Raw genomic sequence first — 27,229 nt, 5'->3', positions numbered from 1 at the left:
TAAATCTTAAATATTTGCATCAAACATATTACACGCCTGCCAGGCCATATAAATATTGCCTACGGGATAACAACAAATGTAACCGTTGCGAATAGTAGGGCGCTGACTTCATGCACCTTACCTGGTATCGTAAACTTGGTGGCCGATATTGGGTACAAGTTACAGAGGTCCTCCCAGAAATGATTGTAGAACCTATTAAACTTGATCCCAGGATTTGTCTCTTGGGACGGGTGGAAGACCTCCAGCCAATTATTTGCAAGTTTGTGAGGACAGCGCTGATGCTCGTGAAGAGGAGAGTGGCACTTCACAGGGATTGCCAATACCTGCTGGAACTGTACTTGGGGGAACTGCCTGCTGCTTCCAGACCCAAACACATATGGGGCCCACTGGTATCTTACGTACTGTCTGTTGGGACAATACACAAGAACATTTACCTGAAATTGCTGAAGGGCTACCTGGGTCCCATGCACCAGTTTCACTGTATCGAGATGTAAACATTTGTATTGTGTGTATTAATATATGTAAGGGTCTGTGTGGTAATGATTATGATGGCATGTGAGCTTTATGTAATGTTTCGTTATATTACTTGCGATGTTTAACTCAATAAAATATATATTTTTTAAAGTAAGCGAAGGCTGGTATAAAAGCTCATATTGCATCTCAAGACTTAATTGGAAAAAATGATAACATTAAAAAAATAAAAGCAAAGTGGATAAACCCCCAAAAATATAAAATATATAAGCTGAGGAGTAGTTTGATCTAGCTTTTCCAAATGGACTTGAGGTCAGCAAGTGTAAGGCATGCTCTCAGTGCATCGCCAGAAGTTAAAGAAGGTTACTACTGTAATGTGGAGTCCAAACAAACGTGGCGGTTTTGTCTCGAGGGCGGGGGAGCATCACCCCCTCACACCCTCGCCAGCTGTGAGCCAAGAGGGAAAAGTATAATGGCATTGAAAATATTTAATTGCCATTTTATTTTTACCAGCGCATTGCACACTGCAGCAGTGCCAGCCCCTAGCCCAGAGACATGTTGGGCATGTCTTCTGCTGCCAATTGTCAGCAAAGGACTGAAGTAGGGTGACAATGCTCCAAAGTGTGCATGTCACTTTGGCCAACTGTTTTGTGCCGGCCAAAGTGATATGTGCACTTTGAAGCTCTCCACCCAGCTGTCTTGTGACAGCTGAGTGGAGACCAATCAAGGAGCAACCAGTTAGCCTGCTCCATCCAATCCAGGCACTTCGCTCATGCTGTTAACAGCATGAGAGCAGCGTCTGGATTGGTTAGGGGAGCTCTTTATGTATCAGAGAAGGAAAAGAACACAGAGGAGTATGTGCAGCCCATGGGTAAGTGCCATTTTATTTTATTTTATATGATATGTATAATGAATGTAAGGGTAGTGGCTGTGTTTTATTTTGTAGTTAGTATCTGATAAAGACTTCTAGCTGCAGATTCCTTACCTTAGAATTTCCTGGTGTCAGCTTGGAATCTGGAATTTTTGCTAAGCAGTACCCTGCACAAGCTGTTAGGTGGCGTCATTGGGATCTGCATCGCAACGTTGGCGCTGTCTGTGACGTCACAGTCGCCTATAAAGGCACCACCCCAGTGCGCATACAGCAGTTCTTGTCCTTCTGCACCAATTAAGTGCAGATCCAGAATTGAACTATGCTCTCTCTTTTTTGACAGGCCTTTTTCAACCTTTTTGTCAACTCTTTTTGAAGCCTGTGCAGGATGACATCAAGGAAGACGAAGTTTAAGCTGTGTGGCACCTGCCATCGTGCCATGTCGGTGACAGACCCTCAAAAGGTATGTCTCTGTGCCTTGACCGAGACCACGACTCAGTCATGTTCCGACTGCTGGACCATGGTAGCGAAAGCTTTGAGAGAGCGGTCTCTAAAGCTCATGGTGGCCCGGCAGTCGACGTCGGTTGGCACGTGTTAGGAGGTCACAGTTCCGATCGAGGAGGAGGTCGCAGGGCCGCTCATGGAGCACCAAGTCATCTTCTTCACACAAGGTCCTCCGGGTACTCGGGGAAGAGGCACAGGAAGAAGAAGTCCAAGCAAACTTCGACTTTGCCCCACCCCTCAACTGACCCGGCAACTCAGGAACGTCAACGTTCCAGGCACGGTTCCGCAGAACAACTGCCAGAGCCGACTTCGCGCCTCCCCCCCCCTTCCTGGGAGCCAGAGCGACCTCCGCTCAACTCAAGGAGTTTTATGAGGCCATGCGTCTTGTATTCGAGTGGGCTGACCCGCTGGCGCACCTTTGGGCTCCGCAGTGTCAGCAAGGGCCCCATCAGATTCCACGTCGGTGGCTTTGGCTCAGCTCCCATGGGGCCTCTTGGATCCGATACCAGATCCGTAATGACGCAGAGTAAACACAGCCAGCTTCTTCCGGCGTCATTCCCAACATCAATGCTTCCCGCGCCACCACCGCCTACCGTTGATACAAGCCCCATCCTCATACCTAATGATCCAGAGCCGGATTCCGACTTCGACTGCGCCAACAGGGGCCAGATCATTGCCTGAGTCTTATTATGAGCATCTAGGTACAGGTGAAGAATGGGAAGGGTCTCAGGATCCTATAGAGTACAGTTTGGAGCAAATGGATGGGTATGAGGAACTAAGGGAAGCCAGCAGACTAGACACCTCTCCAGATGCTGGCATCCTCTCACCTTCTACGGTGGCTACAGAGGAGGGAGCTTCGTATGCTATGGTGGTGTGTAGGGCAGCTGAGGTCTTGCACCTGGATTTGTCTATGGAGCCGGTCAGGACTTACCTGACTGAGGTGCTTCAGCCGAGGGTTTCCACATCGGAACCGATTTTACCCTTTAACAAAGCCCTCGCTGATGTGCTGCTGGGGACGTGGTCCAAACCCAGCACAGGAACTCCTGTAAATAGGACAACTGGCCGCAGCCATCACCCAGCACCAAATCATCCTAGTTTCCTCACCCAACACCCCACCCCGGAGGGCTTGGTGATCCAGGCCTCCACTTCCCATGGTGCCTTCCCTTCCGCTCCCCAAGATAGGGAATCCAAGAGGCTGGACCAGCTTGGGAAGAAAATGTTTAATTTCTCCAGCCTGGCATTGAGGTCTGTAAACACTCCATGCCTATTGGCTCACTTTTTTCATACTTTATGGGATACAGTTGCACAGGTGCTGCCCCAGGTCTCGGAGGGCGTGCAGCAGTGCTTAATTTGTGCTTGTTGTTTCTGGTGCTGAGCACCAGCACTTATTTTTGAGGGCTGGGGCTTATTCTTCTGCCTCAAGCATTTGCTGCGAGCAAAAGACACATATGGGAAAGATAGAGAAAGGAAAAAATTAAAAAGCGTCATAAAGGGAGAAAGTAGAAAGCTGCTAGAGTGAGCTGAAGGGGCAGGGAGTGGCTTTATATGGATTGAAGAGGCCCGAGATGGCTTCAGTATTATGCCCACATTAGTTCCCACATTTAATGGCAGCGGCGCATGTTTAAGATAAGGGCTTTGGGCACCGGTATGTTTTTGTTTACAGATTAAGCACTGGCGTGTGGGACACTTTCACACAAGCTGTTAAAGGTGGGAGAGATGCAGCGAAGTTTACAATAAGGTGTGGTTTGGACACAACTGACTCACTGGGTAGGGCAATGTCATCGACGATGACCCTTGGTCGCCACGCCTGGCTATGTACATCTGGCGTTTCAGGGTATGTCAAGGGAAACCTTATGGACATGCCCTTCGATGGCTCGCGCCTATTTTGTGAAAAGGCAGATTCAGAGCTAGAGCGCTTAAAGGATTCTCGGGCTACAGACAGGTCCTTGGGCCTCTTGGCGCCCCCTCGCCAGCACTCTGCCTTCGAGGCTTTGGAAGTGGTGGGGCACCACGCCATCCACAAACCAGCTACCATCTTCTGTCAGGTCAACATCCTGTGTGAGGAGGAAGTTGTGGTACCTTCAAGCCAGGGTCTGGCCAGAAGTCATCCACCACCCGGTCCCCCTCTTCCACAGCGCCCAAGTCCTCCTAGTATGATTCTGCAAGACCACACATGTCAGTTGGAGGGAAGATTCAATTTCATCTCCCTCCCTGGCGGTCCATAACATCGGACAAATGGGTCTAGCAGATCATACAGAAGTGCTACTTCCTCTCCTTCCAGTCTTTCCCTCCCTCTAAGCCTCAATTAAAAGAACAGCTGATCGAGGATCATTTAGTCTTGCTCTGCAAGGAAGTTATGGCTCTCCTGGCCAAGGGAGCCATAGAAAGGGTCCTGATGTCAGAAGTAGGCAGTGGTTGTTATTCCTGCTACTTTCTGATTCCCAAAAAGAAAATGGGTCTTCGCCCCATTGTGGATTTACGGGACGTCAATATCTTCCTCAAAAAGAAGAAATTCAAGATCCTCACTCTTGCTCAGGTCTCGTCTGCCCTAGACCAAGGAGACTAGATGGTAGCGCTGGACTTGCAGGACGCGTATTTTCACATCCCCATCCTGCCTGCCCACGAGTGTTACTTGCGGTTCTAGGTGGGCCATGAGCACTTTCAGTTTACTGTGCTTCCCTTTGGTCTCACCAGTTCCCCTCGTGTGTTCACAAAAGTGATGGTGGTGGTAGCAGCTCATCTGCGCAGGTTAGGGATTTCACTCTTCCCCTACCTCTACGACTGGCTATGAAGGCTCCTATGCCCCAGGCTCTTGTCACCCATCTTCAGCCTGCGGTGAACCTCCTACATTCGCTGGGGTTGACCATAAACGTGCTGAAGTCACAACTGACTCCTTCTAAGAAGCTCCCTTTAATCAGAGCTGTTTGGAAACAGTGCAGTTTCGGGCCTATCCTCCAGAGCAGCAACAGGATATTCAGGTTATGATACCAATGTTTTGGCCTCTATCCTGGATTTCTGTGAGACAGACTCTGAGCCTACTGGACCTCATGGTCTCCTGCATCCTGTTAGTCAAGCATGTCAGATGGCGTATGAGGGCTCTGCAGTGGGACCTGAAGTTCCAGTAGGCACAGCATCAGAGGGATCTCACTGACACAGTTCAGATCTCAGAGGGAACTGCAAAAGACCTGCAGTGGTGGTTAGTGAATTGCGATTGAGTCTGAGGCAGACTCCTCTCCCTTCTCCAGCCAGATCTCACAGTAGTGACAGATGCGTACTTCAAGGATGGGGGGGCATCTAGGAGTGGTGGAGATCAGAGGTCTCTGATCTGCGGCGGAATACGGACTCCATATCAATTTACTGGAGCTCCGGGTGATCAGACTGGCATTAAAAGCATTTCTTCCTGTTGTAAAAGTGAAGATAGTGCAGGTGTTCACGGACAACACTACTGCAATGTGGTACTGCAACAAGCTGGGAGGTGTGGGGACATGGACCCTTTATCAAGAGGTACTGCGTCTCTGGACATGGCTGGAATAGCAGGGCATAATCCTGGTGGTTCAACACCTGGCAGGTTCTCTGAACGCAAGGGCGGACATTCTCAGCCATCAATGCCTAGCGGATCCAGAATGGTATCTCTACCCGGTGGTGGCGCAAGGACTCCTTCAGAAGTGGGGTGAGCCTTGGTTAGATCTGTCCACCTCCGCAGAGAACGGGCAATATCAGCAGTATTGCGTGTTGGAATTTCCAAGGTGGCAATCGCTCAACTGCACTTTTCGTCGCAAGTGGAATTCATGCCACCTGTACACCTTTCCGCCCATACTACTTCTGCCCAGAGTTCTCAAGAAGATCAAGAATGACCAGGCCCAAGTAATCCTAGTGGCTCTGGATTGGGCATGGAGAGTCTGGTACGCCGAGCTTCTGAAAATGAGCATTGATCCTCCGATCAGGCTGCCCCTTTGAGAGGATCTTCTGTTGCAACAGCAGGGGAAAGTTCTCTTCCCGATCCTATCAAATCTGCGCCTTCATACGTGGAGATTGAGCGGCAACAGTTGACAGCCTTTGACCTTCCTCCCGAAGTCTGTAAAGTTATTTTGGCAGCCAGGCATCCCTCCACTAAAACAGTAAATATGCCTGCCGTTGGAATCGCTTTGTATATTATTGTGCAGGAAGATCTATTGATCCTCTTTCTGCTTCCCTTTCTGCTTCCCTTCTTTTTGTCCTATCTCTTGCCCAGCAAGGTTCTGCGTTGGGTACTCTCAAAGGCTATCTTTCCGCCTTATTGGCGTTCCATCGGCTGTCTGATCAGCCTTCACTTTTCAAGTCTCCTATTGTACATAGATTTTTTAAAGGGCTTGTACATATGTTTCCTCCTATGCCCTTAATGGGACTTAAATCTGGTCCTCAATTTTTTCATTTGTGCTCCTATCGAGCAATTACGCAACTGTCCCCCTCCCACAGCTCACCATCAAGACAACCTTCTTAGTAACGATAACGTCTGCCAAGAGGGTGAGTGAAATGCAAGCTCTTTCTTCTAAGCCACCATATCTCACCATGTTCCCTGACAAGGTGGTTCTCAGAACATGTGCCTCTTGCCTTCCCAAGGTAGTGACCCCATTTCATCTGGGTCAGACTATCATCCTGCCCACCTTCTTTGCTCCACAGCATCCCTCTAAGGAAGAGGAGCAACTTCACTGACTGGACCCCAAAAAAATGTTGTTGTTCTACCTTGACTGCACAAAAGAGCTCCGGGTGGATGACCATCTCTTTGTGGGGTACGTAAGAGCAAAGAGTCGGGCAGTGCAGAAACAAACCATTTCGCGCTGGGTCATTCTCTGCATTAAGGTCTGCTATGCACTGGCCAAGAAGCAGCCTCCTCGGGGCTTAAGGGCTCATTCTACTTGGGGCAAAGCTCCTACCACTGCGTTAGCATGTGGTGTTCCAGTCCTAGATATTTGTCAGGCAGCAACGTGGGCATCCTTGCACACATTTGCAAAACACTATTGCCTGGACAATCAGGTCTGGAGAGACAGACACTTTGCCCGTTCGGTCCTACAGGACTTTCTAGTGTGAGAAGATCTATTCACAGCCCACCATCAGGAGATTATGGATGGGTATCTATTCTAAGGTAAGGAATCTGCAGCTAGAAGTTTCAATCAGATGAACAAGTTAATTACCTTCGGTTACACACTATTTGGTAAAGACTTTGTCTAGCTGCAGATTCCTTACACCCACCCATACATCCACGCTCTCCGGATATGTCTAATAGGGTCAGGGATTGTCCCATTCAGGAGTCTAGTTTTTTACACAGACGAAATGTTAGTTCTATCCATGGCTCTCAGTTCTGGTGTGGGAGTTTGTGGGAATAAGAACTGACGCACGTGTGCCGGGGTGGTGCCTTTGTAGGCGACCGTGACATCACAGATGGCTCCAACAATGGTGACAACGCCACGCAGATCTGAACGATGCCTCCCAACGGTGTGGGCAGGGTACTGGTCAGCGAAAATTCCAGATTCCAAACTGGCGCCAGGAAATTATAAAGTAAGGAATCAATCTGTATTTGTAAAGTGCAGCTACTCACCCTTGAGGGTCTCAAGGCGCTGGGAGGGAGGGGCCTCATCCGAAGAGCCATGTCTTGAGGTTCTTCCTAAAGATGGTGAGTGATGGGCTTTGTCTGAGGTGCAGGGGGAGGTTGTTCCAGCTCTTTGCTGCAGTGTAGGTGAAAGATTGTCCTCCGGCGGTGGTTTTGCGGATGCGAGGGACAGTGGCCATGGCCATCTGAGTGGAAGGGAGGGATCTGGCGGGGATGAGGAAGGAGACTCGGTCGTTCAGATAGGCTTGTCCTGCATTGTGTATGTACGTGTGGGTGAGAAGCTTGAAGGTGATTCGCTTCCCGACCCGTAGCCAGTGGAGGATCCTCAGGTGTAGGGAGATGTGTTCCCAGTGAGGGAGGTCCAGAATGAGCCTAGCGGCAACGTTGTGAATGAGTTTAAGTTTTTTGATGTCCCAAGTTGAGGTGCCGGCATAGAGAGCGTTGCCATAGTGGAGCTTACTAGTGACTATGGCGTGGGTGACTGTCTTGCGACAGTCTACTGGGATCCATCTGAAGAATTTCCGAAGTTTGTGGAGTGTGTGCCAGCAGGAGGAGGTGACAGAGTTTACCTGGCGGGTCATGGATAGGGAGGAGTCGAGGATGATTCCTAAGTTGCGGGGGTACTCGGTCGTGCAGAGGGAACGCTGAGGGATGTGGGTCACCCAGAGTCATCCCAAGCGGAGGTGGCGTTTCAGAAGATGATGAGCTCAGTCTTGTCGGAGTTGAGCTTGAGCCAGCTTTCTCTCATTCAAGAGGCAACGGCTTCCATTCCTGAGCGAAAGTTTCTTTTAGCCATGTCTGGGTCTTCGGTGAAGGAAATGATGTGTCATCAGCATATGACATAATGTTCATACCGTGGCTTCTGATGATGGCAGCAAGAGGGGCCATGTATACGTTGAACAATGTGGGACTCAGTGAGGATCCTTGGGGGACTCCGCAGTTGACTACTGTGGGTCTGGAAGTGTAGGATGGGAGTCTCACCCTCTGCGTACTCCTGGAGAGGAGGGAGGGAATCCATTCCAGGGCTCTTCCAAGGATTCCTATGTCGTGGAGTCTGGTGCACAGAGTACACTGGGAGACCGCGTCAAATGCTGCTGAGAGGTCGAGGAGTATGAGTGCTGTGGTGTGGCCGCAGTCTAGGAGTAATCGGATGTAGTCGGTGGGTGCCAGGAGTGCTGTCTCCGTGCTGTGATTGCTGTGGAAGCTGGACCGGGAGCTGTCCAGGGAGTTGTTGGCCTTGATAAAATTCTGTAGTTGTGCATTGATTACTTTCTCTAGTACTTTGTCGGGGTAGGGTAGCAGAGAGATGGGCCGGAAATTCTTCAGTTCTGATGGGTCGGCCGAAGGTTTCTTCAGGAGAGGGCGTATTTCAGCGTGTTTCCAGTCCTCGGGGAAGGTGCCCATGCTGATGGAGCAGTCGATTGTGTTACGAGGCCGGGGGCAATGGATACACTGGCTCTGATGTATATGTGGTGCAGGCAAGGGTCCGAGGGGGCGCCGGAGTGGGTGCTGTTCATGATGTTGACTGTTTACTCTGTGGTGAGCGTGGGCCAACCATGGACGGTCTGGGTGGGCTCTGGGGGGTCGTCACAGGTGTCGCTGCCAGGATTTTCCAGGAGGAAGCTGTCGTAGATGTCCTGGGTCTTGTGGTGGAAAAAAGAGGTAAGCTCGTCGCAGAGTTCCTGTGACCGGGGGATGCTGGTGGCTTCGGGGGGTGGGGGAATCTGTGAACTTGTTGATGACTGAGAAGAGTTCCTTAGAGTTGTGTGCAGAGGAGTTGATGCGCTCCTGGAGTGCGACCTTCCTTGCGTTCTTCATTTTTCATCAGTGGGCGGCAATTGTGGCTCTGAATCAGGCGAAGACTTCACTGGATTGACTGTTCCTCAATTTTTTCTCTAAACATCTGCAGGTAAGCTTTGGTTCTTGGAGTTCAGTGGTGAACCAGCTGGCTTTCTTAGGTATGCGTTTGGCCGATGTTAGCTGGAAAGGGGCTAGAGTGTCGGCGCATTCGGTGATCCCTGCGTTGAGATTGCGTGCTGCTGTGTTGGTGTCGTCAGAGGGGGAGGGAGGGATTTGGCGAGCGATGAGGTGAGTTGCTCGTTGGTGATTTCGTTCCATTTCCGGTGGGGTGGTCCATGAGGTGCGGGTGCAGCTGTTGGGTGCAGTGATTGTGAAGTGTATGCAGCAATGGTTGGTCCAGTCTGTGGTGGAGATGGTCTCGATGGTGATCCAGATGCTTGAGGTGAAGAGGAGGGTCCAAGAATCTGCAGCTGGATAGAGTCTCTACCAAATAATGCATTACCGAAGGTAAGTAACTTGTTCGTTATGCTTTTATTTTGGCGTTTAGATGGCAGGGGTTTTTTATTTTGGGCTTTTGGAGGGAGGGGTGGTTTACTTTGGATTTTGGAGGGAGGGGGTGTTTTATTTAGTTTTATCTGATAGTGACTTCTAGTTGCAGATTCTTTACCTTAGAATTTCCTCCTGGCGTCAGTCTGGATCCAGATATTTTTCTTTGAGCAGTACCCTTACGCGCCGTTAGATGATGTTGGTCCACTCCACGTCCGTCGTTGTCATCATGGTCACCGGATATGATGTCGGGGATCACATATATGGGAGTCACCCCCATTGCGCTGATGTCAGTTTTTTTCTCTCTGCGCCAGCCTACGTGCAGATCTGGAAAGGGCTACCCTTACAGTCGCTTTTTGACTGGCCTTTTGACTTTTTGTGGATGTTTTTTTTACTTCTGGTGCATTAAGATGTCATCCCCTAAGACCGGCTTCAAGCCCTGCGACTCCTGTCACCACATGATGTCAGTGATGGATCTGCACCTGGTGTATTTGTGGTGCTTGGAGCACGACCACAACCCAAAGTCATGGTCCGACTGCCAGTTCATGAACCCAAATGCTTTAAGGGAGCAGTCCCTAAAGCTGCTCGCGGCCCGGCGTCTGGCTCCGTATCGCTCCCAGTCTCAGTTGAGAGTAAGGTCCTGAGACACCTCGCAGATGTAGGAAAGTATCCTCTTACTGGCATGGTTACTCCCACTTTTTGACTGTTGTCAGTATGTTCTGATTGTGTACTCTGGGATCCTGCTAACCAGGACCCCAGTGACTATGCTCTTTCCCTTTAAATGTGGTTGCTTGGACCAAACGCACCCCACATTTGGCATGCAGGTGCACCCTTGTAAGTCCCTAGTATATGGTACCCAGGGCATTGGGGCACCAGGGGTTTCCCATGGACTGCAGCATGTATTATGCCACCCATGGGGAGCCCAAGCAAAGTGTATCTACAGGCCTACCATTGCAGCCTGTGTGAAAGGGTGCATGCACCCTTTTCACTACAGGTCATTGCACCAGGTCACTGTGAGTCACCCCTATGGCAGGCCCTCCTAGCCCAGAGGGCAGAGTGCAAGTACCTCTGGGTGAGGGCACCCCTGCATGAGCAGAGGTGCCCTCACTAACTCAAGCCCCATTTTCATGGACTTTGTGAGTGTGGAGATGCCATTTTATGCGTGTCCTGGACATAGGTCACTACCTATATCCAGCTACATAATGGTATCTCTGAACCTACGCATGTTTGGTATCAAATATGTTGGAATCATACCCCAATACTGTTGCCAGTATTGGAAGTATGATTCCATGCACTATGGGGGCCTTCTTAGAGGACCCCAGCATTACTCCTACCAGCTTTCTGAGATTTTCCAGGCAGCCCAAGCTGCTGGCAACCCTCAGACAGGTTTCTGCCCTCCTGCTGCTTGAACAGCTCAAGCCCAGGAAGGCAGAACAAAGAATTTCCTTTGGGAAAGGAGGGGTAACACCCTCTCCCTTTGGAAAAAGGTATTACATGGCTAGGGAGGGGTAGCCTACCCAAGCCACTGGTATGCTTTAAAGGGCACATTTGGTGCCCTCATTGCATAAACCAGTCTGCACCGGTTCAGGGACCTCCGTCCCTGTTCTAGCATGAAACTGGACAATGGGAAGGTAAGTGACCACTCCCCTGTCCAGCACCACCGCAGGGGTGGTGACCAGAGCTCCTCCAGAGGGTCCCTTAATTCTGCAATCTTGAATCCAAGGTGGACAGAGGCCTCTGGGAGCATCTGAGTGCCCAGGTCAGGCAGATGAAGTCAGAGCCCCCGAAACATGGTCATCTGGCTAGGTGACCAAACCCCCTTCCAGGACTTTTTAGGATCTTCCTCTTGGGTGGATCCTCAGATTTAGCTTGCAAGATTCCAGTAGGAACCCTCTGCAAACTCTACTTCGACTTCTGGCCACTAGAACTGCAACTGGACCCTCCAGGAACCGACAATCTGCATCCACGACAAAGACTCTGCTTGCAACATTGTTTCCACGGCTCCTTCCAGCTTCTGCAACATTTCACCAGCTGTGCATCCTCTGAGGGCAGCAAGTATTCAGTCTGCATGAGAAGGAAGAAGGAATCTCCCCTGCATCCACAGGCACCAACTGCAACAACAATCGGCTGCGTGGATCTCCTCTCATCCCGAGCTGCAAGGATCCTGCATCACAGGTGGTGGTCTGGTGTGGTCCCCTCGGCCCTCTCTGCCAGCTGTCTCACTTTGGTGAAGGTAAGCCTTTTGCCTTCCCAAGTACCCCATGCACTACATCTCTTGCAACTACCAAGGCTTGTTGCCATCTCCTCCAAGGGATCTTCAAGCTCTGTGTATCCCTAGTCCCTAGCACTCTTCCCTGCGACACAGAGCCCTCTGGCGGCGTGGGGCCCTTCTTCAGTTGTGCTGCTTGGGCTCCTTTGCGACTCCTGAATCCTTTTCCAGTGGGTCTCCAGTGGGGGCTGCCTTGGGTTGAGTTCTCCTGGAGCTTTGTGGTCCCTGGCAGCTCAACTTTACGTCTACTGCGACTATTGCCTTTGCCAAGGCTTGTTGGTGGCTTTTCCAAGTCACAGACAGACTGAAATCTTTCATTGTGTGTGAGACGTCTACTGCATCCTCCAGGAACTCTTCCCCGACTTCCTGGCTGCATTGCTGACCGTCTTCGTCCTAGAGTCGACCAACTCCTGCAACCACACATAGGAGGGTAGTGGCACCTGCCACCACTGGAAACTCCTGCGACTTCTGGACTTGGACCCCTTCTTTTTCATGTCTTCCTCTTCAGGAATCCACCGCTGTCTTGTCTGGGTGTTGCATTATTCTTCTTTTCAGACCTTTTGGTGGTTTGTGGAAAAATCCAGTAACTTACTCCTTTCTGCTTTGTCACTGGGGGGCACTTTGGTACTTACCTCTTGGGGTTCCTAGTTCCTCCAGCTCCCCTCTACAGATTCCACTTACCTGGGTGGGGGCCTGCATTTGCATCCCATATGTTTTAGTATATGGTTTGGGTTCCCCCTAGGGTCACTACTGTCTATTGCTATTGCACTGTTTTCTACTGCTATTTATGCCTATTTCTGATTACTAGTGTACATATCTAGTGTGTTACTTACCTCCTATTGGAGGGTTGCTTGTCTAGTACTTTTTGGTAATTGTGTCACTAAAATAGAGTACCGTTATTTTTGTAATACTGAGAGTTTTCTTTCATGTGTGTAAGTGCTGTGTGACTAAAGTGGTATTGCATGAGCTTTGAATGTCTCATAGATTAGCCTTGGCTGCTCATCCACAGCTGCCTCTAGAGAGCCTGGCTTCTAGACCATGCCTACACTACACTAATAGGGGATACCTGCACCTGATATAAGATATAAGTACCTTAGGTACCCACCACACACCAGGCCAGCTTCCGACAGCAGCGTTATCACCACTCCTCCTCATCCCACTCCAAATTGTAAGGTCACTCAGGTAAGCACAAGAAGAAGTCAAAGAAGCACAAGCGTTTTTTCAACTTCACCCTGCCAGTTGGACAACGCTCTAGGCCTCGGCTCTGAGTGGAACCAAAGAATCTGCTTCCAGACCAGGACCGGCGTCGGTTGTACCCTTGCGAACTTCCCTGACAATGGTTGTGGGATCGACGCTCCTGATGTTGCCTGGGCCCGTGGGCAGCGAAGATCCCATAGTCATCGCTGACTCTGACATGGAGCCGGAGCAGCAATGCTCGACGTTGATTTTGACTTTGGCAGGGACTTTGGTCCCCAGATCGTAGGTTGACCCTTATTCCTATGGGTATGACTTATTTGAGGGTATGGAGGGATCGCTGGATCTTTTAGAATTCCAGCTTGAAGACCCTATGGACTGGGCTCAAGAACTGGGCTAAGCCAGCGGTCTGGATACCTCCCCTGACGCTGGTATGCTTTCTCCCCCTACTGTGGCTACTGAGGAGGGGGGTTCCTACTCCATGGTGGTGCGGAGAGCGGCCAAGGTCTCGGGTCTTGAGCTGCCTTCAGTGGCTGTCAGGGCCAATCTCCTGACTGAGGTGCTTCAGCCGGGGGTCCACATAAGAGACCATTTTGCCTTTTAATGAAGTACTCAAGGATGTCCTGATGGGGACCTGGTCCAAACCCAAACCCAGCTCAGGGGCTCCTGTTAATAGGACAATAGCCCGCTGCCATAGGCCTGTGTCTAACGACCCGGTTTTCCTGACCTAACACCACACCCCGAGTGCTCGGTCATCCAAGCCTCAACATCCCATGGCACATTTCCTTCCTCTTCCCCGGGTAGGGAATCAAAGAGGCTGGACCACCTTGGGAAGAAGTTTTTCCCTTCCTCCAGCCTGGCATTGCAGTCTGTGAACACCGCATGCATTTGGGGTCGCTACACCCATACCTTATGGGAAATAGTTGCGCAATTGCTGCCACAGGTCCCGGAGAAGGCCTGGGCCAACCTCTCCTAGGCTGTTGCTGATGGGTGAGACTGAGCCAAGTTCACAATCAGATGTGGGCTGGATATGACCAAATCTCTGGGCAGGACGGTTGCTTTAATGGTGGCTTCGAGGTGCTGTAGGAAAGTAGCATCTTTCTCACATGGTTACCCCCACTTTTTGCCAGGTGTCAGATTGTTTAAACTTTAGTGGAAGGGGATCCTGGTGACCACAACCCCAGAGTCTGTGCTCTCCTCCTCTAAATTTGGTTGTTTGGTAACTTTTATACCCCACAATTGGCATACTTGTGCACCCATGTAAGTCCCTGGTATTTGGTACATAGGTACCTAGGGCATTGATATACCACGAGTCTCCCACAGAGTGCAGCATTTATTATGCCACCCATGGGAGCCCATGCAAACTGTGTCTGCAGGTCTGCCATTGCAGCCGGCGTAAAATGGTGTATGCACTTTTCACTTTACATATGAGGCTTGCCTTATATTGCGGTCACTGCACTTGGACACTGTAAGTCACCCCTCTGGTGGGTCCTTCAGCCCAGGGGCAGGATGCATGTTCCAGAGTGTGATGGTACCCCTGCATGAGCAGAGGTACCCCTTCAAATTTCAGACTCCATTGCCTGGGCTTTGTAAGTGTGGGGAAGCCATCTCAAGGTATGTAGTGGACACGGGTCAACACGAGTGGTTTAACTACAGAATGTCTTCTGCGAACCTAGTCATGTTTGGTATCAAACATGTTGGAATCACGCAACTACATAGATTCCAGTGTTAGTTGCATGATACCTTGTACTCTGGGGTTTCTTTAGAGGATCATTGGTTCTGCCTTTACAATCTTGCAGGGTCTGCCTGCCAGCCCGCACTGCTGCAGACCCTAGACACTGTTTTGCCACTTTTTTGCTTCAGAGCCTAACTCGAGAAGGGGCAGACAGAACAAAGGTTTTCCTGTAGGAGGGAGGTGTGACCTGTAGAAATAGGTGTCTCTGGGCGCCACAGACTGCTTTAAAGGGCACATTTGATGGCCCTCCTTGCTTAAACCGATTTGCACCAGTGCAGGAATCCCGGTTCTCGCTCTGGTGCGAAACCACACAAAGGACAGGTGAGTGACCACCCCTGTCCCGCTCCTCCCCTAGGGAAGTGCACACAGCTATGCCAGGTGGCCGGTTGATTCTGCCATCTTGGAAACAAGATGTGCAAAGGCCCCTGGGAGCATCTAACTGGTTAGGCCAGATAGATGATGGCCTTGACCCCATCTGATAGGTGGGTCATTGATAGTGACCAACCCCCTTTTAGGCTTATTTAAGGGCTCCTCCAAGGGTGGGTCCTCAGATTCATTGAGCAAGTATCTACAAAGGAACTCTCTGCAAGACTCTTCTGCCCCTGGCCTCTGGAAACTGCTGCTGGTCTGCCTTAGGAACGGAAACAAGACTGTATCCAGTTGGGAGGGCTCCCACTGCAACATTGTTACTCCAGCTCCTGCAATATTTCTGCAACATCCATGGTTGTGTATATTCTAGGGTCACAAGGACTCTGTTTGCATCCAAGAAGCAAGAAGGAATCTCCGTTGGAGTGAAGGCATCACTCCCCTGCATCCGCAGGCTCCTCAAGGCTACAACGACTGGCTGATGGATCCTGCGACCCATGGAAAACGAAAGACTCTGCCACACAGGTGATAGCTCTGTGGTTTTCTCTGTATCCACCTTGTCTTCTGACCAACTTGGGAGACAGTGGGCCCTTGCTGCAGCCACTGTAACGGAACCCCCTTGCACTGCAACTGTTGCTCTTGCCAAGGCTTGTTGAATCTTCCTTCAAGAGATCTTCAGGCTCCAAGAAGCCCCAGCCTCCAGCACTCTGAAACTCCAAGTTCAGCTTCCACTCCACAGCTCCTGCCAATGGGACTCCTGTTTTGTTGTGCTGCTAAGACCTCCCTGCGACTCCCTATGCCTGCTGCTAGTAGGTCACACATGGGGACTCCTCCAACTCCAGCTAGTTTTCCTTCCTGCTGAAGGCCTGCCCTGACTCCCCTCCAATGATCAAGTCTCTAGGACCTTGCTGGTCCTCAAAACCTTCAATCTTCCTTGCAACAACTATTTGCATTTGTCAAGGCTTGTTGGTAGTCCTGTGGGGCACTGACCCTCCTGCAATCCGGCAGCCGACGTGGGACAGCTTGTGGGCAACTCCAAGGATCTCCTGCAGCCCCTACACTCCGCAGCTGGACTTCTTCCTTCACCCTCCTACAGGAACTTCATTTCCAAGACGGTGGGCCTACCTGCACCGCCTGGACATCACTGTGATCTGGACACTGTCCCCTTCTTTTTGAGGTTCTTCATGTCCGGAATAGCCCATGGGTTGCAACAGCAGTTGGACAATTGACCCTCCTGTTGACTCCAATGAAGGTTTCCCACATCACTTCACCCTTATACACCTGGGCTCCCTGGTGTAGGTACTCGGATCTTCTGGGTATCCACTGGCGGGGTACTATCCAACCTTCTTTGTGCCAACTGGTTTCCTCAGGGTCCACTGGGAAGAGTCCTGAATGCATAAAAATCCAACTGTGACGGTACTGTGTTAGTCTATAGAACACCGGGCTGGATAACATATCTGCACCTGGGCGTCTGTGGGATTTCTGGTACTTACCGCTGGTAATTTCTTCACTCCCCCAGCCCCTGGGATTCAAACACCTTGGTTGGGCACCTCCATTCTTATATCAGTTTCTTAGTATATGGTTTGCCATGGGGCCCCATATATTTCTATGCTATTTCTGTTTCATCCTGAGTATATATTTTGCGTTTAGATATCTCCAAGGGGCGATATACCAACATTAGTATAGTCTTTAGTGTTATAATACAGGATACTTTAATTTTGTGTAACACTTGGGGTGGTTCTTTCTTGTGTAACAGTTACTGACGGACTACTGTGGTATTATAAGTGCTTCACACTCCTCCTTGATAAGCCTGAGCAGCTCTCCACAGGTACCCCTAGAGTGATTTGGTTATCTAGGCAACAAACCACTAATACTAAGGGTTGCCTGGACTCAGTATAGGGTGCACACCATAGGTGTACACCATAAACTGAGCCAGCCCCCTATAGGCGCCACGCCTGGTTACGAACATCTGTGTTTTCAGGGGCTGTCCAATCTACTCTGAAGGACATGCCCTTTGATAGCACCCCTCTCTTCGGAGTCCACTGCCCCCACCTCTGCTGCAGTCTCCAAGCCTTCCTGATCTGCCGCTTCCCCACAACAGACCAGTCGGTGGCAGGATTCGCCATTACCTGCCCCACTGGAACGATATCACGTCAAACAGGTGAGTTTTGCAAATAGTCCGAACAGGCTACTCCGTCCCCTTCGAGCCTGCTCCTCCCACCATGCCACCATCCTACGAACGGATGACAGAGGTTCACTTGCCATTTCTCCACGAGGAGGCTACGGCTCTCTTGGCCAAGGAAGTCATGTGCCTGAAGTAGGTCGTGGTTGTTATTCCTGCTACTTTCTGGTGCCCAAGAAGGACTAGGGCCTCTGTCCTATCCGCGACTTCTGGTTCCTCAATCTCTTCCTGAGGAAGGAGTTCAAAATGCTCACTCTGGCTCAGGTCCTATCTGCCCTGGTCCCTGGAGACTGGATGGTAGCATTGGACTTGCAAGATGCTTATTTCTATATTCCTTTCCTGCCTGGCCTCAGATGTTACCCGGGCTCGTGGTAGGCCACAAGCATTTTCAATTGACCGTGCTCGCCTTTGGCCTTACCAGCACCCCTCAGGTGTTCACCAAAAGTGATAGCAGTGGTTGCTGCTCACCTGCGCAGGCTAGGAGTTTGTCTTCCCCTACCTTGACGACTAGCTGTTGAAGGTGAGCTCACCCTAGGCTGTTGTGTCCCACCTCCACTAAGGCAGACCTCCTGCATTCTCTGGGGTTCAGTATAAGCATGCTGAAGTCACACCTGACTCCCTCTCAGATACTTCTTTTCATCTGAGCTGTTCTAGACACAGTGCAGTTTTGGGCCTATCCTCCTGAGCGGCAAGTACAGGATATTCAGGCTATGATACCAATGTTTCGGGCTCTAACCTGGATTTCATGAGAATGACTCTGAGACTGCTGGGCTTCATGGCCTCCTGCATCACGCTGGTGACTCATGCCAGATGCGGGCTTTGCAGTGGGACATGAAATTCCAGTGGGTGAAGCATCAGGGGAACTTCTCAGACATAATTCAGATCTCGGAGGGGACTGCACAAGATCTTCAGTGGTGGCTTTTGAACCACAATTGGGTCAGAGGCAGATCCCTCTCTCTTCCCCAACCAAATGCGACTGCAGTGACAAATGCGTCACTCCTGGGATGGGGCTGTCACATTGGCTCTCATTGTACTAATGAGGCTGCTGAATTTGGGTGGCAGGATCACCTGAGTTGTGGGGAGCTGAGTCCAATCCCACACCATATGACAACTGTCAGCCTAATCAGTTTTCTGGCCAGTCAGCAGCGCCTCACCTCTGCCCAAGAGCAGGGATGATTTGTGGCAACCAGGCGCATGACATTGTGATTTCTCAGGGAAAGCGTGGTGGATCAGATCTCATTCCTTTCTCTCAGTTACATTTATCTCACACATCCAAAGACAAAAAGAAGCAGGGAATGGTTCAATAAGATGTATTGACTAAACTGTGTCTTAAATAAAATAACATGGAGTTCAATAATTAGGATGGTGAAACATACTAGAAGCAAAATTGTGTCAAGAAAAGTGAAACACAAGAAAAGTCCCACCATACTGTCACTATGCAAGATATATGATCCCTACCTATGCTAGTAGTGGTCTATTTTAGAGCACAGCAGGATAAGCCCTAATCCGCCCTTCAGGCTCCCCCTGGGAAGACATCAACCCTCATACCTGAGTATGACAGTAGTGGAAAAGCCTGTTGTCTATAGAGACACCTTCCCCATGTTGGCCAAGGAAATGGCAGTCTCAGTAAGCAGCTCTAACGGAGTCAGACAGCATGCAGTCATGGTCATCTGGCTGGAATCTCCCTCTAACGGGCATGGGACAGAGAAATGTTTTCATAATAAAACAGCTGATCAGTGGCGGCCCGTCCTTTGGGGCGGTGGGGCCATGCCCCCTCACCTTTTGCCCCTCATGAAGAGTGTCTGTCAGGCTGAACAAAGGTCAGCCTGACAGACACTCTCCATGTTGAGCTCAGGCAGCCAGGAGCAGACATGCACGATTTGCGCACACTCCTAGCTGCCTGAGCTGAACTTTGCTGGGCTGAGGAAGTCACAGCTGTTATGGGCGTGACCTCCTTGGCTCAGTAAAGGTGCCTCGAGGCCCTCCCCTGGGTGACGAGGAAAGCGTCACCAATTGACACTCTCCCTGGGTGCTTCAGGTTTAAGCCCTGAAGTGCCCAGGGTGAGTGTCAATCAGTGACACTTCATCACAGAGTGTGGTGGGGTCAGCAGTCTCACTGACCCCATCCCACTCTGTGACGAGGCAGGGACTGCTGCCTTCCCTCATTGGAGGGAAGGCAGCAGTCTTAACCCTCCTGGGACCTGGAGGCTGAAGGTAAGTGTGTGTGTGTATATGTGTGTGATGTTTTAAATTGAATGTTTGGTGCGCACGTGCATGTTTGAGTGTTATGAGTGTTGTTAATGGATGTGCATGTGTGTGTGTGAAAGAATGAGTGTGTGCGATCTTTTAAAATGAATGTTTGGTGCGTCCGTGCATGTTTGAATGGTATGAGTGTTGGTAATGGATGTGCGTACGTGCGTGTCTGTGTGTGAAAGAATGAGTGTGTGTGTGTGTATATCCCTCCCGCCCCCCTCCCTCCTAAAGCTGCCGGCTGCCACTGCAGCTGACATTCTGAGAAAGTGTCCCCACATAAAAATACATACATGTTTCTGTGAAATGTTAGAGATGCAGTGTACCACTTGTGCCGACAATCCTATCTTACTGCAACCTTGAAAGCACAGAGTGAAAGAATGTTGTCCTGAGAAATGAAATTCTTTCCTAGGAAAAAGGACAGCAAGATAAAGTAAAATTAAAACATCACCACAAATGTGGCCGATTTGAAAAGAATAAAATAAAATAAAATAAAACGTTACTAGGCTAAAGGGTCCAGGCAGCAGGCCTAGATGCTAAAATAACATGCCCACAGGCATCACTAAAATGGCTCCACAGGAGGGCGTCCACATGGGACGGCGGAGATCAGAGGCATCTGATCTTCGGCAGAGTCCAAGCTCCATATCAACCTTTCAGAGCTCAGGGTGATCACACTAATATTGAAAGCCTTCCTTCCCTGTCTCAAAGGGAAAGTGGTGCACATGTTTACAGAAACCGCCATGTGGTACTGCAACAAACAGGGCAGGGTAGGGTCGTGAACCCCTTGTCAGGTGGCTCTATGCCTTTGGACATGGCTGGAGCAACAGGGCATATCCCTGGTCTTTTAACATCTGGCGGGGTCTCTGAACGTCAGAGCGGACAACTCAGCCGTCAATGCCTAGTCAATCACGAGGTGGCTCAGGGGCTCTTTCAGTAGTGGGGAGAGCCTTGGTTAGATCTGTTCGCCTCTGCAGAAAATTGGCAATGTCAGATGTTTTGCGTGGTGGAATTTCTAAGGTGGCACTCGCTTGGTGACGCTTGCAGGCCTCCTTTCCGCCAATACCACTTCTGCCCAGAATTCTCAAGAAGATCAGTGCAGATCAGCCCAAGTCATTCTTCTGGCTTGGGACTATCCATAAAGAGTATGGTATCCCGAGCTCTTGAGCATGGCCATCGATCCTTGATCAGACTGCCCATTCGGGAGGATCTTCTGTCGCAGCAGCAGGGGATGGTTCTCCACTCAAACCTGTCCAGTCTCGGCCTTCTTGCATGGAGATTGATTGGTGGCACTCGACAGCCTTTGACCTTCTGCCCAAAGTCTGTAATGTTATCTTGGCAGCCAGGCATCCCTCTACCAAAACGGTATACTCCTGCAGATAGAACAAATTTGTGGCATGGTGTTCAGACAAGTCTGTTGACCCCTTATACACTCCTCTTTCCGAGGTGCTTTTGTTTATCCTTTCTCTGGCCCACCAGGGTTCTGCTCTGGCCACCCTCAAGGACTATTCATCTGCCATCTCGGCCTTTTTCTGATTGCCTGATCAACCTTCTTTATTTAAATCTCCTACTGTTGGCAGATTTCTTAAGGGTCTTACCCATCTTTTCCTCCTTCCCCTTTCATAATGCCCCCAATGGGATTTGAATTTAGTTCTTACCTATTGTAGGAAAGTACCCTCTTTTTGGCATGTTACCCCCAATTTCTGACTGATGTCAGTGTGTTTTGACTGTGACACTGGGAGCCTGCTAACCAGGACCCCAGTGCTTATGGTTGTTGGCCTGCTTGTCGATATGTTTCACTGTTTTTGAAAGTATGCTTGACTGTGTCACGGGAGTCCTGCTAACCAGCACCCCAGTGTTTATACTCTGTTTCCAAATTGATCACTAAATACTGGTAACCCAGTATTTCAGCCCAAATTGGCATACTGGTCACCCCTTAAAAGTCTCTAGTATGTGGTACTTAGGTACCAGGGCATTGGGGTTCCAGGGGATCCCTATGGACTGCAGCATTACTTTTGCCACCCATAGGGAACCCATGCAAAGGCTTCTGCGGGACTGCCATAGCAGCCTGCGTGAAATGGTGCATGCACCCTTTCACAGTCATTTTCACTGCACCAGGTCACCTATAAGACACCTATATGTCAGGCATTCCAACCCTGAAGGCTGGGTGCAATGTATCTGTGTGTGAGGGCACCCCTGCACTATCAGAGGTGCCCCCATGTCATCCAGGACCATTTTCCCGGACTTCATGTGTCCAGAGATGCCATTTTACATGTGCATTGCACATAGGTCAATACCTGTGTCCAGCTTCACAATGGTAACCCCGAATATGGCAATGTAAGGTGTCTAACTACTGGGAATTGTGCCCCAACACTGATTCTAGTATTGGCTGCACAATCCCATGCACTCTGGGGGCTCCACAGTGGACCCCCCAATACTTCCATACCAGCCTTCTGAGGTTTCCAGGCAGCACCAGCTGCTGCCACCTCACAGACAGGAAGGCAGGACATAGGATTTCCTTTGGGAGAGAGGTGTTACACCCTTTCTCTTTGGAAATAGATGTTACAGGCATAGGAGGGGTATCCTCCCAGAGCCTCTGGAAATGCTTTGAAGGGCCTAGATGGTGCCCTTCTTGCATAATCCAGTATACACCAGTTCAAGGACCCCCAGTCCTTGCTCTGGTGCCAAACTGGACAAAGGAAAGGAGAGTGACCACTCCTTTGTCCATCGCCATCCCAGGGGTGGTGCCCAGAGCTTCTCCAGAGTGTCTCTGGGTTATGCCATCTTTGATTCCAAGGTGGTGGGGCACTCTGGGAGCATCTGAGTGGCCAGTGGCAGCAGGTGACATCAGAGCCCTCCCCTGATAGATGCTTACCTGGTTAGGTGACCAATCCCCCTTTCAGCGCTATTTAGGGTCTCTCTCCTGGGTGTTTCCTCAGATTCGGATTGCAAGACTCCAGCACAAATCCTCTGCATCCTTTACTTCATCTTCTACCAACGGAACCGCAGCTGAACCCTCCAGGAACTCCACAAACTGCAACAGAGAAGCAAAGACAACTTCTGCAACACTGTATCTTCAGCTCCTGCCAGCAACTGTTTCCAGGTCGTGCATTCTCTGAGGACTGCCTGTCTTCAGCCTGCACCAGAAGAACCGAAGGAATCTCCGGTGGGGTGAAGGAGACACTTCCCTGCTTCAGTAGGCACCTCTCTGCAGCTACGACTGGTGGCATGGGTCCCCTCTCCAGACAACGAGCGTGGATCCAGCAACACAGGTGGTGGACTAAAGTGAGCCCGACAGTCCGAAGGTCCAGCTGTCCAACTTTGGTGGAGGTAAGAGCTTGCCTCTTCACGCAAGACAGTACCCCCGTGCACCGCATGACTTGCAGTTGCCAAGGCTTGTGTGCATCCTTCCAATAAATTCTTCATGCACAGCACAGCTTAGCCCCCTAGCACTCCATCCTGTGACGCACAGCTTCCTGAGTGGTTCTCCGGCGGCGTGGGATCACTTTGTGTCGTGCTGCGTGGACCTCCATTTGCACCTTCTTTGTCCCTGTGCTGTTGGGACTCCTGTGCACGCTTCTTGGTCTTCTGAGGGCTCTATGAGTTGCTGAGAGCCTGCTCTGTCTCCCTCTCTTTGGTAGAGGCCACCAGGTCCCTCCTGGTCCCAGGCAGCGCCATTTTCTGCTAACCACGAGCTTTGCATGTGCCAATGCTTGTTGGCAGAATCCAGCAACGCAAACCAGACTGCAATTATCCAGGCAGCGTGGGACATCTTCTGCACCAACCAGGAACCCACATCTGTCTTCTTGGATGCAATACTGACTTTCTCTTCTCACCAGTGGTTCTTCTTTTGCACCTTCATCTGGGTTAGCAAGGACTCCTGTTCTCCCTGGACTCTTCAGTGCTTCTTGGACTCAGTCCCCTTCTTCCACAGGTCTTCAGGTCCAGGAATCCATTGTTGGTGTCTTGCATTCTCTTCTGGTTCTTGCATAATCTTCTATCACAACTTCTTGAGTGTTTCAGGAAACTTACTGTGATTTACTCCTGTTTTCCTGGGTTCTGGGGTAGGTTTTATTACTTACCTTTGGTATTTTCTTACACTCCCAGTGCACTACACTTGCCTAGTTGGGAAACCGACTTTCACATTCCATTATTTTAGTATATGGTTTGTGTTCCCCCTACGCACAGTGCAACCACAGTTTTCTGACTGTTTACTTACCTGTTTTTGGATACTAATGTATTTATTGTGTACATTACTTACCTCCTAAGGGAGTATAGTCTCTAAGGTATTTTTGTAATTGTGTCACTAAAAATAAAGTACCTTTATTTTTGTAACACTGAGTATTTTCTTTCATGTGTGTGCGTACTGTGTGACTACCGTGGTATTGCAAGAGCTTTGCATGTCTCCTAGTTCAGCCTTGGCTGCTCAGCTACAGCTACCCCTAGACAGCCTGTCTTCTAAACACTGACTACATTTCATTAATAAGAGATAGCTAAACCAGGTATAAGGTGTAAGTACCTTGTGTACCCACTACAAACCAGGCCAGCCTCCTACACCTATCTGATGTACACTCCTTTTGAGCCACTTCATAACTGCCCATTGACCTGCTTACTCTAAAAAGTCCTCCTTGTAGCTATCACCTCTGTCCGGAGAGGGAGTGAGCTGCAGGCTCTTTCTTTGAAGCCAGCTATCATCTCCATCAATACTAACAAGGTGGTGCTTCGTACTATGGCTTCCTTTTTGCCTCAAGTGGACACGTCCTTTCATGTAGGCCAATAAATCACCCTGCCTACTTACACGCTCCCACATCCTTCTAAGGAAGAGGGGAAACTCCATTATCTGGACCCAAAAGAGCATTGGTGTTCTATCTTGATCGCACAAAAGAGTTCTGGGTGGACGATCAACTATTTGTAGGTGTAAAGAAGGGATGGGCAGTGCAGAAGAGAACCATTTCTAGATGGTTGGTTCTCTGAATTAAAATGTGCTATAAATTGGCTAAGAAGCAACCCCAAGAGGGCTTGCATTCTCATTCTACTAGAACAACAGCTGCAACCACTGTATTAGCACACAATGTTCCAGTCCTGAATATCTGTCAGGAAGCTACGTGGGAGTCCTTGCACACATTTACTAAACACTACTACCTGGACAGTCAGGTCCGAAGGGACGGGTACTTTGCTTGTTCAGTCCTTCTTAGTATGATCTTGGTTCAAAGACCCACCTTTGGGAATGATTTGGAATATGTCTCTAGCAGATAATTTGTTACTAAAGGTAAGTAACTTGTTATTTGGGAAGTGGTATGGTACTTCACACGCCCTACCACTATTAAAGGGTACCAGCCGCCCCCTGGAATGCGAGGAGTAACTTCCTATATTTACAACCCTTGTGTAGCACACCTTACCCCACCACCACACCCAGGAATAACTGCTACAATATTCAAGGATAAACATTCCTAACACAACGAAGAATATATGCAAACATTCCATAACTTGCATATCTGTAATCCAAAACACTACAATACCACAGCCATGTTAACCATAAAGTCTTATCACTTAAGAATTCTGTCACATCATGTATGAGGTCTTGAGCACTGTATCTTGTGTGCATGTTATAGGCTGTGGAGCTAACCAGAGCTGGCGAATTTCAGTGGGTTTTTTAATTGTAAATCATAATCATAACTGTACTTTAACCGTGTTTTTAAGTCAATATTTCTATAATAGTAATAAATATTTATGGACAATTAATTAAAACCATATTAATTATCTAACAAAGGGCATCAAATGTATCTGCTCTATGCAAGCAGGAAAGACTTGGAACAGTGTAATAAATTATTAGAACTCACCCTAATGAACATATGTCTTGATTATCAGAAATACATTTGCCTGTTATAAATATATTTATAAAAAACTACGGAGAAACATCCTATCAAGGTATTTTTATGGTCTTCTTCAAAAGATAAAGGTGGTCATTACAACCCTGTTGGACGGTGTTAAAGCGGCGGTAAGACCGCCAACAGGCCGACGGAAAAAAAATGGAATCCCGACCGTGGCGGAAACCGCCAACAAAGGCAGCCACTTTGACACTTCGACCGCCAAGGCGGTACAAACAAACAGCGCGGCGGTCACCGTCAACAGACAGGCGGGAGACAATGTACCGCCCACAGTATCACAACCTACCAATCCGCCACCTTTTCCGGGGCGGATTCACCGCAAACAAAAACATGGCGGAAACAGTACTTCGAAGGGAAAACGCTCACCTCTATACACCCCACGAGGAACCAGGATGCCATGGAACCAGAGCTTCACATTTTCCCTGCCCTTATCTTCTTGCTCCTCTACCAGGAGCACGAATGCCAGCGGCGAAGACCACGGTGAGTACTGCACCTACGACACAGGGGAGGGCAGAGGGAAAAAACAGGAACACACACACACGCAACACCCCCCACCCCCACCCTCACCCACTACAACACACACTCTAATACATGTTGATACATTACAGTTACGCCCCCCAAACCCCCTGGAAGAATGCAAAGACAAAAGGAAATTAGTGTAACCATAGTAATATATTAAAATCCAGTACGCAAAAATATATATACACTATAAACAAATATATACACCAAGAATAGTAGTCCAGGTATTGCTCCATTGAAGTCCTTGGAACACTAGGCCCACACTCAATATCTGAACATAACGGAGAGAACACTGCAGGGGCATCAGATAGCAATAAAACAGGCACCTCAGGGGGAAGGGAAAGGGGGGGCACCTCAGCCGGTTGAGTGCACTACACCAAATCCACGAGGGGGCACCATGCCCACTGTTCGATCCTGGGGAGTGCAAAGCCACAGTCTCTCAAGTCTCTACAGTGTGTGGTTTGCCCACTGTTCAATCCTGGGGAGTGCAAAGCCACAGTCTCTCAAGTCACTACAGTGGGTGGGATGCCCACTGTTCAATCCTGGGGAGTGCAAAGCCACAGTCTCAAGTCTCTACTGTGGGTGGTTTGCCCACTGTTCAATCCTGGGGAGTGCAAGGCCACAGTCTCTCAAGTCACTACAGTGGGAGGGTTGCCCACTGTTCAATCCTGGGGAGTGCAAAGCCACAGTCTCTCAAGTCTCTACAGTGGGTGATTTGCCCACTATTCAATCCTGGGGAGTTCAAAGCCACAGTCTCACAAGTGGATAACAGTCTCCACTGGTTCTGGAGAGGGCTTTGTGCCCAGAGTGCTTCATCCTGCCAAGGACTGAGGTAGTGGATGTAAAGCTCCACTGGTTTTGGAGGGGGATTTGTGCCCAGAGTGCTCATCCTGCCAAGGACAGAGGTAGTGGATGTGATACTCCACTGGTTCTGGAGGGGGCTTTGTGCCCAGAGTGCTTCATCCTGCCAAGGACTGAGGTAGTGGATGTGATATTCCACTGATTCTGGAGGGGGCTTTGTGCCCAGAGTGCTTCATCCTGCCAAGGACAGAG

At 49.7% G+C, this 27,229-nt stretch overlaps 2 protein-coding genes across 2 annotated transcripts in view; one reads left to right on the top strand and one right to left on the bottom strand.

Moving 5' to 3' along the window:
• LOC138261488 (coronin-7-like) overlaps nucleotides 1-27,229 on the top strand; it is a 1,075,977-nt gene that overhangs the window by 950,069 nt on the left and 98,679 nt on the right. The gene's annotated exons all lie outside the window — the stretch shown is intronic.
• LOC138261490 (uncharacterized) overlaps nucleotides 1-27,229 on the bottom strand; it is a 58,434-nt gene that overhangs the window by 1,674 nt on the left and 29,531 nt on the right. The gene's annotated exons all lie outside the window — the stretch shown is intronic.

The sequence above is a fragment of the Pleurodeles waltl genome, chromosome 10 (genome assembly GCF_031143425.1).
Source record: "Pleurodeles waltl isolate 20211129_DDA chromosome 10, aPleWal1.hap1.20221129, whole genome shotgun sequence".
Classification (NCBI taxonomy): Eukaryota; Metazoa; Chordata; class Amphibia; order Caudata; family Salamandridae; genus Pleurodeles; species Pleurodeles waltl.
This window is presented reverse-complemented; position numbering and strand designations above follow the sequence as displayed.